At 44.8% G+C, this 14,197-nt stretch overlaps 1 protein-coding gene and 2 long non-coding RNA genes across 10 annotated transcripts in view; 1 reads left to right on the top strand and 2 right to left on the bottom strand.

Moving 5' to 3' along the window:
* The window catches only part of LOC120406073, a 209,173-nt gene that overhangs the window by 40,387 nt on the left and 154,589 nt on the right, over nucleotides 1-14,197 (bottom strand). The window lies entirely within an intron of this gene.
* On the bottom strand, nucleotides 988-12,676 carry LOC120406074. 2 transcript variants are annotated; one of them, XR_005599070.1, is made up of 3 exons: nucleotides 12,505-12,676; nucleotides 5,824-5,904; nucleotides 988-1,429 (listed from the first exon to the last, which is right to left on the bottom strand). It is a non-coding gene; the product is annotated as an uncharacterized LOC120406074 (long non-coding RNA). The 2 variants fall into 2 exon arrangements; XR_005599071.1 differs by lacking the exon at nucleotides 12,505-12,676 and adding an exon at nucleotides 12,199-12,480.
* Nucleotides 12,648-14,197, top strand: part of MTUS1 (microtubule associated scaffold protein 1) — a 195,804-nt gene continuing 194,254 nt past the window's right edge. For 2 of the 5 annotated variants that reach the window (XM_039540299.1, XM_039540301.1), the window contains exon 1: nucleotides 12,660-12,834. The gene's annotated coding sequence lies outside the window, so the exon portion shown is untranslated. Of the gene's footprint in view, nucleotides 12,835-14,197 lie in introns of all 5 variants that reach the window. The other 3 variants (XM_039540304.1, XM_039540303.1, XM_039540302.1) reach the window with 3 other exon arrangements.

The following is a 14,197-nucleotide window of genomic DNA, read 5'->3' on the forward strand; positions in this document are numbered from 1 at the left end:
CTTGCTCCCTGGAGCTGCATATACAAGCTCTTCAAAGTTGCATACTGACAGTGACTATTATGCAGTTTGTGTTACTCATTTTCTATTCCTTTATTGTTTACTTAGTAACATTCAATACATACCGAATATTGTGTTCAGTTTTAAGAGCCAAATCAAATGCATATGTTCCCCGTTCTTTAGTGTTGGAATTCAACTGTCAAGGCGAACGGGGAAAGGAAGGTGTTCATGCTCATTTAGTCTGACCTTTCTTTCTGAGAGGTACTCATGACCTTTTTTGAACAACAGGAGCTAAACTCTGTCAGACCCTGGCATAACATCAGTGTTGCCACAGCATCCTTTAGTCCCATCCCTTCCAGCAAGCCCAAGAATCTGACATATTTTTGCAGACATTTACTGGGTTGTTTCAACCTTCCTTTGAGCTCTTGTTTTTGTTAGAGCTGAAGTCACCCAGGAAGTTTTATATTCTGAAACCACTACATTCAGTATATTTGTCCGCAGCTTTGTTTCTCTAAAGCGTCTACTTTCCATCAAATATTCCTATTTCTCAAGTAGACCACTACTCTAGTCAATATCAAAGTTATTTAGCACTACTTGTAATGTATCAAATTTTACATGGAAAAACTTTAACATATTCATGTAGGTCCTGGTCCAAAAAAACAACTGAAATCTCTCAAAAGATTCTCATTGACTTCAATAGTTTGTTAATCAGGTGTGAGGGAAGAGCATTCTGGTGAACCAAGTCTCCCCTGTGACCCAAACTCATAACAGGAAGATGTGACAACAGAGCAATGAAGAGACTTAAACCAATCAGATTAATCTATTTTTTTCTTAATATTAGGCATATTAACAGAGACAGGAAATCTACGTGTATGTTAATATCAATTTTTAATTTTATTTTTATAAGCAATTGCCCTTATACATCTGAGCAAGGAAACAGTTGTGCATCAGCAACATATTTTTGTTCCTGAAAATCAAAAAGTCCAGTGAACTGGTGATGACAGCAGTAGTAAGCTTATGTAACTTAAAAGAAATATCCATTTTCTCTTTAAAATTTTATATAGATATATAGTTTTTGTCTGAAACATTGGCATGTTTATTTAAATTCACGTATAAGCAGCTGAGAGGTATTTTTCAGGTAGTCTGATATTAAGATGCAATATTTCTGTCAGGGCTGGCTCCAGGCACCAGCGGAGGAAGCATGTGCGTGGGGTGGCACATGCTAAGGGGCAGCATTCTGTCCATTCTTGGGGTGGCACAGTCCAAGCGGTTTTTTTTGTTTGTTTGTTTGTTTTGCTTCAGCAGTTTGGGCGGCAGTCCAAGTGGATTTTTTTTTTGCTTGGGGCAGCAAAAATGGTAGAGCCGGCCCTGATTTCTGTGTAGGGCCTGACCTCATCCCTTGCACATTCTGAACTCCCACATCGTGGAATTTCTAGGAAAACAGAAAATGCAGGATTGGGCCCAAAAATGTAGGTGCATCAAATTCAGTAGTAATATAAATGGTGGTCTAAAAGTTACATGTCATGTGTAAGTATGATAACCTGCACCAAGCTAGCAATCCGAGATGGTGCAAAGTAAATGATCAAAAACTTACCCTGATTTGACATTCTGAAATTAGACCCCTAATAAGTAGATGTTACCACTCCTGTTAGAGTCAAAAGAGCAACACAATGCCATTTATACCAAACCTGCAGAGTTGGGCCCTCAGCCAGCAGCTGCCACTCTCCAGCCACCCTTACTACTGCACTGCTGCTAGCTCCAGCTGCTCAGCTCTGAAGGCAGCGCCATTGTCAGCAGCAGCACAGAAGTAAGGGTAGCAGTACTGCAGCACCTCCACCCCCCACCCCAATAACCTTGCGATCCCCCCACAAGTCCAAGACCTCTACAGTTACAACACCATGACATTTCAGATTTAAATAGCTGAAGTCATGAAATTTACAATTTTTTAAAAAGCGACAAAGAGTCCTGTGGCACTTTATAGACTAACAGAAGTATTGGAGCATAAGCTTTCGTGGGTCTGATGAAGTGGGTATTCACCCACAAAAGCTTATGCTCCAATACTTCTGTTAGTCTATAAAGGTGCCACAGGACTCTTTGTTGCTTTTTACAGATCCAGACTAACACGGCTACCCCTCTGATACAATTTTTTAAATATCCCATAACTGTGAAATTGACCAAAATGGACTGCAAATTTGGTAGGACCCTAATTATCAATTAAAGAGCAGATGCTTTAACTCACACCATTTATGGCTGTGTTACCTTCTGGCTCTCATTGTGTAATTTACTCTCATTTTATACACATTAAATGTCAGCGCAGTGCAGTATTACTTTGCTACTTGCATCCATTTTCTAAACATCATATTGACATAGGCCAGATTCTGCTTCGAGTTGCCCCAGTTTAAATCTGGAGTAGTTGCACTCAGGGGCAGCTCTAGGAATTTGGCCGCCCCAAGCACGCCGGTCCCGCGGCTCCTGGGGACATCTTGCAGACGTGCCTGCGGAGGGTCCGCTGGTCCCGCGGCTCCGGTGGAGCATCCGCAGGCACGCCTGCGGGAGGTCCACCGGAGCCACGGGACCACCCGACCCTCCGCAGTCATGCCTGCGGGAGGTCCACCGGAGCCGCGGGACCAGCGGACCCTCCGCAGTCATGCCTGCGGGAGGTCCATCGGTCCCGCGGCTCCGGTGGACCTCCCGCAGGCATGACTGCGGAAGGTTCGCCGGAGCCGCCTGCCGGCAAAATGCCACCCCAAGCGCGCGCTTGGCGCGCTGGGGTCTGGAGCCGGCCCTGGTTGCACTGAATTACATGGATTTGTACCAGTGTAAGTGGGAGCAGAATCTGACTTGTAATATTTACACCATCATTAAAGTCTGTGTAGAATTTGGCCCAGAGACTCCTTTGGGAATTTCACTCACTCACTTCTTGATGCATCCGGTTGAATTTCTCCCTGTGTATACACAGTGATCATACAAACAGACTGGCCTAGATTCTCAGCTTGACCTGGTATCCACTGTCTGCAACAGTCTGCCATGACTGAACCCAAGCTGGTTAGAGCTTCTGCATTCTGTGGCAGCTGTAGGCCAGTGTTGTATAGAGCAGCTGTATACTGCAGGCTGACTATGGCCCCCAAAGGCCTAGCTACCTGAGGAAAATAGCTGGAGTGCAATAGAGTTCTCCTGACATCAGGGAATGCCCAGTTGGGGAAATCCAGTTGCTTTCAGTGAATTTAAAATAAATCTGTTAATTAGTCTCAGAGTTAAAACTAATTAAAAAACTGTGCCCTTTAACAACTGTAGCAACATCTGTGTCAGTCAATTCTTTGTCCTAAAACTTAATAATGGGGTAACGTTAATAAATGAAAGTGCCTTGACTTGGCTATGTTTTTACAGTGGAATAGCTGTGTGTTAATTACCCCTCAGTAAAAAAACACCTTATTTGTTGTCAGTGAAGACATAGCCTTAAGTGAATCCCTGTAGTGATACTGTAAGGGGTACTGGGTCTACAAAGCCTGACCATTTTCCATTTATCTTCATTATACAGAATGAAAATTCTGGAGAGAAGACAGGCTGGTTACTATGGATAACATGGTTTGCTGGAGCATCATACAATTTTGGTTAAAAACAATTTCCCTTCTGAGGTCTGGAAGAGCTTCTGCGTGGAAAAAAATGAAGTCAGTACAGTTTGCAGCCACTGTCCCACTGAATATGCTTCTGAGTCAATAAAAGCTAGAAATACAACAGATCACACATGCCACCTAGATGGTGACTATGTATGCATAATAAACAATTTTTTTTTTAAGGAGAAATCCCTCATGATCCAGTTAGGGAGGTTGTGGAGTCTCCATCACTGGTGATATTTAAGAACAGGTTAGACAAACACCTGTCAGGGATGGTGTAGTTAATACTTAGTCCTACTTCAGTACAGGGGACTGGACTCTATCTTTTGAGGTCCCTTCCAGTCCTACATTTCTATGATTCTATAGCAATTGGATTAATTTCCTAATATATGATTTGTCTGTTGAAGGGATTTGGGACCTGAACTAATACCCATTGAAGTCAATGGGATTCATAGGCACTGGCTTCCTCCTTTCCTTGGGGGTACTCAACTCACGCTCAGTCCGAGGCTCTGTACCCACTCCATCCCTTCCCCCCAAACCCTAACCCCTGCCCTGCCTCTTCCCACCCCCATTCTGCCCCCACTCCACCCCTTCCTCCCCCCCGACCCCAGCCATGCCTCCACCCTGCCTCTTCCCACCCAGTTCCACCCTCTCCTGGAGCACACCCCATCCCCACTCTTCTCCCTCCCTGGAGTGCCTCCTGCTTTCCATGGAACAACTGATCCTTGGTTGGTGGGAGGTGTTCAGAGGAAGGGGAAGGAGTTGATTGGCAGGGCCGCCGGTGGGTGGGAGGTGCTTGCGGGGGAGGGGAGGGAAGCTGGATGCTGGTGGGTGCTAAGCACCCACTAATTTTTTTTTCTGTGGGTACTTCAGCCCTGGAGTTGTTGCTGATGATGGGATTGCTTCCACTGGATTGGGCCCCAAATTTGGAGGAACGATCTACCTCGTTAGAAGAAGTTACTGAAATTCTGCATGAGGAAAGGCTGAGGGTAAGGACATGAATGCCGTTTTTTACTTGAAGCAATGATTCAAAACACAATGCATGAGAAACTTCTATGAAAGTCATACACTTGTTAGTCAGTGTAAAGTCCCCACAAGTAGCCAAACTGCCAACCTTGATAAATCAAGGAAAGCTTTGATTTTCTATGAAACTATGGGTCTGATTCTCCTCTCACCATCTGAGAAAATCAGGAATAACTCCACCGAAGTCAGGGATCCGATTCTCTAGTGCCTTGCATTGTGAGCATGTTTCCCTGTTGACCAGCTACTTGTGTATAGTCATATGCACATGGTGCAAAACAAGTGAAAAATGGGTGTAAAGTGTTGGCATTCTGATTTGATAGCATGTTACACCCACTTAACACTGATATTTATGGCTACACAAAGTGTATGGTGGAGAATCAATGAAGTGACATTGATATAAGTGAGCAAAGAATCAGGCAAAACAATGCTGTTTTTGTGTTGTTTTTTCAACATTGTTGAGCCTCTTATGCTTTCCATAGGGGAAAAAATAGTTTAAAAAAATAGATGGTATCCATTGAGTCACAGATTCTACAGTGATGGTGACCATATAAGAAACTACTGCATAGATAGGTAACAAATATATTAATGTGCTGTAAAGTCTATCTTATTCAAATTAATTTAATAGGAACTACAGAATACCATATGGTAAGAACACCCCTTTGAAAAACTATTGAACAAAACTGTTCTTAAAAATTGCACCAGACACAATATAAGGAGATAAGCAAATTATTTTATATGCATTTAAAAAAATAAATGGAAGGAATAAATATTTAATGATACACAAACCCATAGACTGTATGTAACAGATAGTGGCCTAGGAAAGAAAAAGGGTTTTGTTACATTAAGGAATCAAGTGAACTACAATTAGTCTAATGGTTAAAGCTTTAAAGCAGTTTACTTTATAGCTGTTCTTCAACAATGCTCTTACTGGATTTTAATATAAAGGACCATAACCAACCTTGGTGAAAGCTAATTGAAGTCAATAGAGTTACAGATGGGATGAATTTGGTCCAAAGATCTGTTCATCAATATTTTACCTTTGTGGGTATATCTTTATTCTTTGTCGGGATGCCTTTTCTGCAGAGTGCTCATCATCATTAAGAAAGGATCAATTCCTACAACCCTTACAAGAGCACAGGATCAGAACCATACTGACATTTACTTATGCTTTCGGCAGAGTTGGTCTTACCAGTTTTCTTTGGAGGCGTTAGAATTGTCCGTATGTTGGCAAAGCTGGAAGCATGCAGTTGTATTTAAGACAGAAACAGGTCTATAAGTAGACAAAGAAATCACATGTAGATAGGCCACTACTTGAAGTGTACTGTAATGAAATACTAGAGAAATAAAGATAATAAAAGTTACTAATTAACCATACCTCAGAAAATGTTGATAGCTCTGAGGTGTAGTGTTAAACTTTTATTAAAAAGGAGATTGGGGCTGCCCTCCTGGAAACTTATAAAATGCCAAATAAAAAAATAAGTTTATTCTGCACAAGCAAACAAAAGGTGAGCAATGTGGTTTGGAAAACAGTGATTAGAATGTCAAAGTGATTTTTCTCCAGCTCCTTAAAAAAAAAAATTCAGCATATATTGACACCATAGCACACTGGGAAACTTTGAGAAGAAACCAGTGCTCCTGACTGGTCTACAATACAGAGAACTAGGCCAAGCCACAAGAATATGAGCAAACCCTCAAGTTCACATTTCCCTAAGAACAGGCAGAACATGTCCAAGGTTAATAATAAGAAGTAGGTAATTACCAAGAAAAAGACAATTATTTAACCACAATATCCAAATGATGTAGCTAGAAATATTAATTTAATGTAAGTATCCATAAGCCTAAAATTTCAAAGACACAATGCCAGGAAAGAAACGAGAAGTTGTCCTTATCTTTCACTATCTGGAATCTGAAGGCTTTGCTGGGATAATAGCTACTGGTCTACCATCATTTTTATAGTCTACAGAGCAGTCCTTTTCCATCTGTAATGACTGCTGACAAACTGGCACCAATCACTTCTGCCTATTCCTTGAGTCCCCTTTAATTTTAAGTATTTTCAAAAATGCCTATCTGACACTACTCAGCACAAGTTTTCCTTCTCCATACCCTCAGATTGACAAGAATTGGGCAGACATCTGCCAGGGAAATACAGTAAAATGACCTCTCCAGCTCCACTGAGAAACCTCAGTTGCTTGTTTGAGGTAATGTTTTGTGACCTTTATTTAAAATGAGAGCTTATAGTCTGTTCAGCTAATCAAGTAATTTGACACTGATTTTTTTGTATACTATGATTTAAAGGGACACTGTCAACTTGAAATCAGATCAATTTAAAAATAAAAGATGAGCTAAGAGTAGCACTCGGGCACCTTTCCCTGAATTCACCAACAAATTTCTGTTGTAAAAACACAGTGTGATTTTTTTTTAAACAATTGCTTTTCTTTCCCATCTTGCTGCGTGAAAGACCCACTGAAACAATAGGGGAAAGAGTAAAAATGAATATTCTCATGGGGCTGTCAGATGGGATGGCTGTAGGAGAGACTGAATAAATCATGATCTCTAGGGGAAAAAAAAAATCAATGTGACAAGCTAACCCTAGCAATCAGTTGGTATTTTCAAGGCTCTCTTTGCAATAACAAAGATAGAACTTTAAAATAAAAATGGAAGATGAGATTAGCCTTGATATTTATAGTTCTACTAAATTAGGGCTTGAGGTCTATGCCTGTGGGCTTTGTGAGGTCCAAAGGCTGGCTCTGCCTGCTATTTGTCACCTAGCTCTGTGTAAACAGTAACTTAGTAATATCACAAAACCTATATGTTCTGTTATGTCCAGTCATGGCAGTCGAGTCCTGCTCGGAAGTCTATTAACATGGGACTCTGTTTTCCAATGCTAGAAATAGAGGGGTTCTTATTTGTAAACCCTGACATTTGGAATTTGCTCCCCCGATGGCTTATCAGAGACTGAGGACTCAATCCTACAAGGTGCTCACTCAGCACTCTGTCACTGATCCAGCAAAGCAGTTATGCATCCGCTCAATATCAAGCACATTACTAGTACCTTTGATTTCAAAGGGCTGTGGATCAGTCCTATAATCACTGTGTAAGGATACACACAATTGGCTCGTCATGGGTGGAAGTAAACTATTTTGTTTGCCTTTACTACTAAGCTGACCACCAAAAAAAATAAACAGTTTTCTTTCATGTGGTGACAAAGCAAAACAATGGAGCTGCATTCCACTCATTTTTTGTTAGTTTGAAACATACAATACCCTGCTGACATGCTCAATCCTGAATTGTATTCAATGTATATAAATAGCGTGCAACTGTGTACAGTAGCTAGGAAAAAGTTGGCTCAATCACAAAAGAGAACTTTTCCTACAGAGTCGACCAATCTATACTGAATAGGTATTCCATGATAGATATCTTGTAGGTTCTCAAGCCACTGTGTGCCAGGGGTGCAGAGGGAGAAAAACTCTGCCAGCCTTACTGGCAATCTGAATCTTTAGCAATCATCTCATAAGGGAGGTCAATGGATGTAGCAGAAACCAGACAAAAGTGATCTACTGAAAATTATGAGGGACCAGTTTCACTGACTGAGATGCATGGCTACAGAGCACTGTTTTTATACTGTCAGAGTGATACAATGCCCTTCAGTAGCTCTGTTTCCTTATCATTGAAATTTACTTCACCTGCATAAAAACAAATCATGAGACATGAACCTTTGTTCCAGAAGGGGAAGAGGTCCTTTGTGGAGTTTTGGGGTTCACAGGGTGCGAGGGGACAGACTGGAGGACAGCATATTTTCCACACCAAGCCCCAACAGGGAACCCAGTGAGAAGTTAATGAAATATCAGTTCGCCTTGACACTGTTGACCCCATACTCCAGGAGACAGGTAGGAGGGGGAAGAAATCTAATCAGTACAATCCTGTTGGGAGCCTGGGAGTCTCTACATCAGCCCACGTAGGCCAAGTTGGAGGGCAGCAATGAGGGCAGGCTAGGATAGTGGTCACAGGATTCACTGGAGGTGTGCTGCTTGGTAGTCAAGGGGATCAGGTAGCTCTAAAGCCAGGGCAAAAGCACGGGGCCTAGGCATAGATTCTCTTTGCCTCCTTCAGGCCCCATGGGATCTGTACATTAAGGGGCCGAACTCTGTTCATTTCACATGGGTTTGGGGGCAAGTGAGGAAGGGGAAAATGCTGCTCTGTTCTCCCTCCCCTACTGAATAATTTTGGAGAAATTCTACTAGGGGAATATCTCCGTTTTCAACCTCCAGGCACCTCTCCGGCACATTTTTCATGGGGATAGGGTGACTGGTTCCATGGAGCCAGGTGACAATAAGAAGGTGTACATTAAGACTGAGTGAAGGATTTGGTGATCAAATCCAAATGTGAGCCACAGAAATGGGGTTATTTCTAATCAAAAAGTAGGAGCTCCTTTAATCAGATTTGGATTTATTCACCAAACTCCTCCCCCAGGTCTAATTTACATGAAACCCCAGCAAATGACTAAGTAGTTTTTTTACACGATGCATAATTAATCTGTGGAACTCACTGCCACAGAATATTTTATAGGCCAAGATATAGATGGATGAAAGGAGTAGACAATTCTACAGATTCTCAAACAAAAAAAACCCCCTGCAACAATATAAAAAAAAATACAAGGGCTATAAACCTATGTTTCAGGGCATAATCAATCATTAACTACTAGTTCTTATGTTCAATCCCTAGCAATGAACAAGATGATGGTAATTTCACATCTTTGAACATGCATTTAACTACACTTATACATATTTAGGTCAGCATAAGATTGACTAGTGGCACATGAGAGACGTATGTTTTAAAAGGTTATAATAGTGTCCATTTCTATTGCCCTTTAATTCAAGGATTTCAAATCAATGTTATTTCAATTCCCATTTTTCTGATAAACTATACATTTTATCATAACATGAATATCACAGATCATACAAGATGTGCAATACAGATGCGTTAACATTGCCATTGAAACCTTTGCTCATGATTTCTTGAGAAGATTGTTTGATCTATGCAACCTTAACATTGAATTAATACAGTACTTTGCAATTATATCCTTATTTATTTCACATATGTACTAACATTAAGCAGATTTAAAATAATTCTAATTAACACTTATATCATCCATAAGTCTAAAAGCACTTTACAGAAATAGCAGGATGACCTTCCTCCTTTACAAAAAAAAGCAAGGCAAAGATATCAAGACCCAATAGTAGGAGGTGCAGAGCACTTCCTGTGAAATGCTGAATATCCTCAACTACCATTAAAGGGAGTACTCAGCAGGGCCGGCTCCAGACCCCAGCGCGCCAAACGCGCGCTTGGGGCGGCATTTTGCCGGCAGGGTGGCAGGCGGCTCCTGCGGACCTTCCACAGGCATGACTGCGGAGGGTTCGCTGGTCCTGCGGCTCGGGTGGATCTCCCTCAGGCATGACTGCGGAAGGTCCGCCGGAGCCGCCTGCCGCCCTCCCAGCGCACCCTCCGCAGGCACGTCTGCAAGAGGTCCCCCAGAGCCGCGGGACCGGCAGTGCGCCCCCTGCAGCATGCCACCGTGCTAGGGGCGGCCAAATTCCTAGAGCCACCCCTGGTACTCAGCACCTCATGTGATCAGACTAAGGGTGGGATCCACAAAGGAATTTAAGGGTTTCAACATTGAGCATCATATGGGTGCCCGAAAATTCATAGGAACAACAATTAAATTACTAGGAATTAACTAGTAGTTAATGTCATCCACAAAGCCTGAGTTAGGCTCCTATACAATGAATGGGGAGAGATAGGTGGCATCAGAATGTGATCCACCAAAGCTAGGATACTAGGCAGAGAGCCACCTAAGCTTGGCATTCCCATAGGCTGACAGGGTTTGTGCTAAGCCCCCAGCCCCCTCAGAGATGGGCATCTATCTCTGCTTAATGACCCACAACCTGGAACATGCTGCCTAAGCCACTTCTTGTGGTAATGGCTTAGGCACCTGCCTCACTCTCCACACATAAAATGGCAGAGGAGTCACTGCTCACCTTCTATCTTTTACCCCAGATCACTCACCTGTGATGTGGGAGACCCAAGTTTTGTTACCACATGGGAGAATGGACTTCAAACAGAGGTGTCTTACCTCTCAGAGAGGTGTTCTACCCACTATGGGCTATTCTGGCCCAATGACTGTTCCATTGTGGATAAACAGTCATTGGGTGTGAGAGAGAATGGAAATGACTTTGTAGTCCAGTGGTTAGGCCACCGACCTGGGAGGAGGGAGACCCAGGAGCCAGTCCCCATGCTTCAATCTCTCTTTCATTATTTATCCACAAAGGAACAGCTTCAATAGAGACTGAGGAAGTACATCAGACTCTTCCATAACTCAGTGGTTAGTGTATCCTCCTGAGAGGTAGGCAGATCTCCTGGTCAAATCTTTCCTCCCTTTCTTGCAAAATGAGGAGAATTGAACCTGGGTTTCCCACATCCCATGCAAGTGCTTTAACTACTGGGCTAAAAGTTATGGAGGTGGCCCCTCCACCAGCCAGATTTTAAATGGGAGTTATCCAGTAAGTGGCCTCTGAGCATACTCACTGTATAGGGCTCCACATGTGACTTAGGCAGCCCTGGTTTGTGAATTGCTCTGGGGCTTAGGTGGGAGACTGGAATGTCTTAAGTAGGGCAGCAGCATGCATGCCCAGAGCCTGAAATATAGGTGCCTAGGGAACTTTTACCTTGAAAATGTAGGCACTAAGCATGTTTAGGCACCTACAGCATTTGGAGGGAGTTTGGTGGATCACAGTAGAGCCAAACCTCGGACTTAAGCACCTAAGTCTAGGGTTTAGGTGCCTAAATACCTTTGTGGCTTTGGGTCTAAGTGACTTGCCCAACATCATGCAGCAAATCACTGACTCAAGTCTCATAATGCTCAGCTCCATGTGCTATGCTTTAAGCTACACATACAGTACTCTAAAAACAAGGTGAAATAAAATAGGATTATAACTAATAACTATAAAACCTAACTAATACACCCAGCAGCTATATAAAAGGTGGGGCAAGTCCAGTAAGGTAACATAGGTGCAAGTGAGAGCTACCCAAAGCTGCAACTCAGAGCATTGCTAATTAGTCATCTAACTTAGAACATGATTCAAAACAGCTGAAGACCTGTGACAGTAATGTCAGATCTGTAAATTACTCTTATGCCTAGCCTTAAGAACCTCTCCAGGTTATAAACTTGTAATGGATGATTCTCCAACAACAAAGATGTAAGAACTCCATACCTCAAACAGTGGAATGTCTGTCACTACCCTTGGCAGACACTTTCATAGTGTAAAAGGCAGATCCTGCAATGAATGCCATATGGCACACCCCTGTGCCTATCATACTACAGTGCAGGATTGGACCCTAAAAGGCCTCTAGGTTAGGATGATTTTCCTGATATTCCCTTTTCCTAGTTGCATCCTGTTACTCCTAGTTATTGACCGATTAAGCCACTCTAACAGCTTCCTCTCTTTTCCTCGAGATTTGCATCTGATTTCATGTATTTAAATCAAATGAAAAGAAAACAAATTTGTACCTCTATAGCTCTTTCAGGCAGCGGCTCTCAAAGTACTTTGCAAAGATGGAAACACGTTACTAGCGCCCCCATTTAACAGTGTGGGCAACCAAGGCACGGAGAGTTCAAGTGACAAGCCCAAGGTCACCCAGTGAATCTGGCAAAACCAAGCACAGTATTTCCGTGTCCTATCCCTCAATTTCCTGATCTAAGCACTGTCTCCTAAAATCGGGACCAAACCCAGCCGTCCTAGCGCCCACCCGCCTTTACTAATCACTACCCCAGACTTTCTCCCTCAGTGGTGGATGCAGGCAAGCTTTCCATTACCAGGGTCCGTGTTTGTCTATTGCACAGGCAGGTGAGAGCGGTTTGCAAGCGGCCGCCGGGACCGCTCCTGCGGGAGAGGGAGACTGCAGGGAGGGGGCTCCTTGCCGGCCAGGTGCGCTCCTGTTGGGGGAAGGCGCTTAGGTGTGCTGACGTCACAAAGCAGAACAGGTGCCGCCAGTGCCCGAGGCAAAAGAAGGAGGGAAGGCGCGAGCCGCCCTGCCTGGCTGGTATTGAGCACGCGCGCCCGCGAGCCCCGGGGAAAGCGAAGGCGCGCACGGAGCCAGCAAGGGGAGCGCCCGAGTGCAGAGCAAAGCGCAACTGCAGGGGGAGGTGAGTGGGGCTGTGCCACGCCGGGTGGGCTGTTGTTCAGGGCTCCGGGGTGGGGGAGTTCTGAGAGGGCCGCTCTCTTCTCCCACCCCATGGCGCGGCTCTCTGTGAATTGCCGGGGACGGGGGCTGGAAACTTCCCAGTGCGAAGGGGGCGATGGGGGCTGGCGCAACTTGTGCGGGGTGTTCCGCGGGCCTTTGGGGCTGGGCTGCCAGCCGCCCTTCTCCGCCCGTTGCAATGCAGCTGGCTGTGCCTCCAGCAACTGCAGCTGTAGCGCGCCAAACTTCTCTGCCCAGGGGAGTGGGAAGGGGAATTGGGAGGGGGGTGGCGAGGACCTGGGGCTTTGTGAGGGTTGGGGGATGTTCCTTTCTGGTGAGTCTCTTCCCCACCCCCTTTCAGAGGGCAGTGGAATGGCAGCAGCGAAGGAGGTACAGTAATGGGAGCGTGGAGCTGGGTTTCTCTCTTGGCCCCTCCAAGCTGCGTTCTCCCTTCTCTTTAAATGTCTTGGGCTGCCTGCGACGCGGCTCTATGGCCTCCAAGGGGCTGCTGCAGCGACTTGTTCAGCTTTTCTGCCGTGCTTGGCCGCGCCGGACCTGCAGCCCCGGTGGCTGACTCAGAGCTCCGGCAGCTGGGCTTGCGGTAGGTGATTCTCCCAGCAGGTAGAGCTTTTCCCTCCTAGTCACTGCCAAGGACGTAGCGAAAAAGTTGGCCAGGTTTCCTGGCGCGGCGGGGGGAGAGGGAGCAAAGGGCTGGCTGCGCCCGCGGCTGCAGCCTGTCCTAGCTGACCGTGTCAGTTCCCCCATACTGCGTAGCCGAGGCTGGAGAGGGAAGGTAGGAGCTCAGTCGCTGACAAGCACCCGGCGGGCTGTCACTTTGCTGAGCTACTTCTTGACTTCGCCGTGAACTTGAATAACTAGTTTTCATTACCACGGCGCTGCGGCTAAACTCGGGCCGTCTCTGGAAGGGAGGCAGTGCCCGATGAAATCCGTGCATGTCCCATGCCTGCGCTCGGGGGCTTGGTCAGGTGACTGTTTTTGTGGCAGCCGCTGCGGATAGCAGTAGCTAGACGTGCTCTCTCGCCCTGGGTCATGCGACAGTCTTTTCTCTTGCACTCCTAGCTGCAGTCTCCTGCTTTTAGTCCTTGCCATTTTAAACAGTGTCTGTGGTCTTGGCATATTACATCCTGCCTGTGTGTGTGGGGAGGGGGAAGATGGACAGAATGACCTCCTGAGCTCCTTTCCAGCCCTATATTTCTATTCTATATTACTGTGAGAGGTAAATGTATGGGAATATTGGTTTGATTGTAGTTCCCAAGGCAACCTATTTTTGATGCAGATTATATTGCATAAAGCAACACAATGGTGGT

This window comes from Mauremys reevesii, linkage group 5 (assembly GCF_016161935.1).
Source record: "Mauremys reevesii isolate NIE-2019 linkage group 5, ASM1616193v1, whole genome shotgun sequence".
Lineage (NCBI taxonomy): Eukaryota > Metazoa > Chordata > Testudines > Geoemydidae > Mauremys > Mauremys reevesii.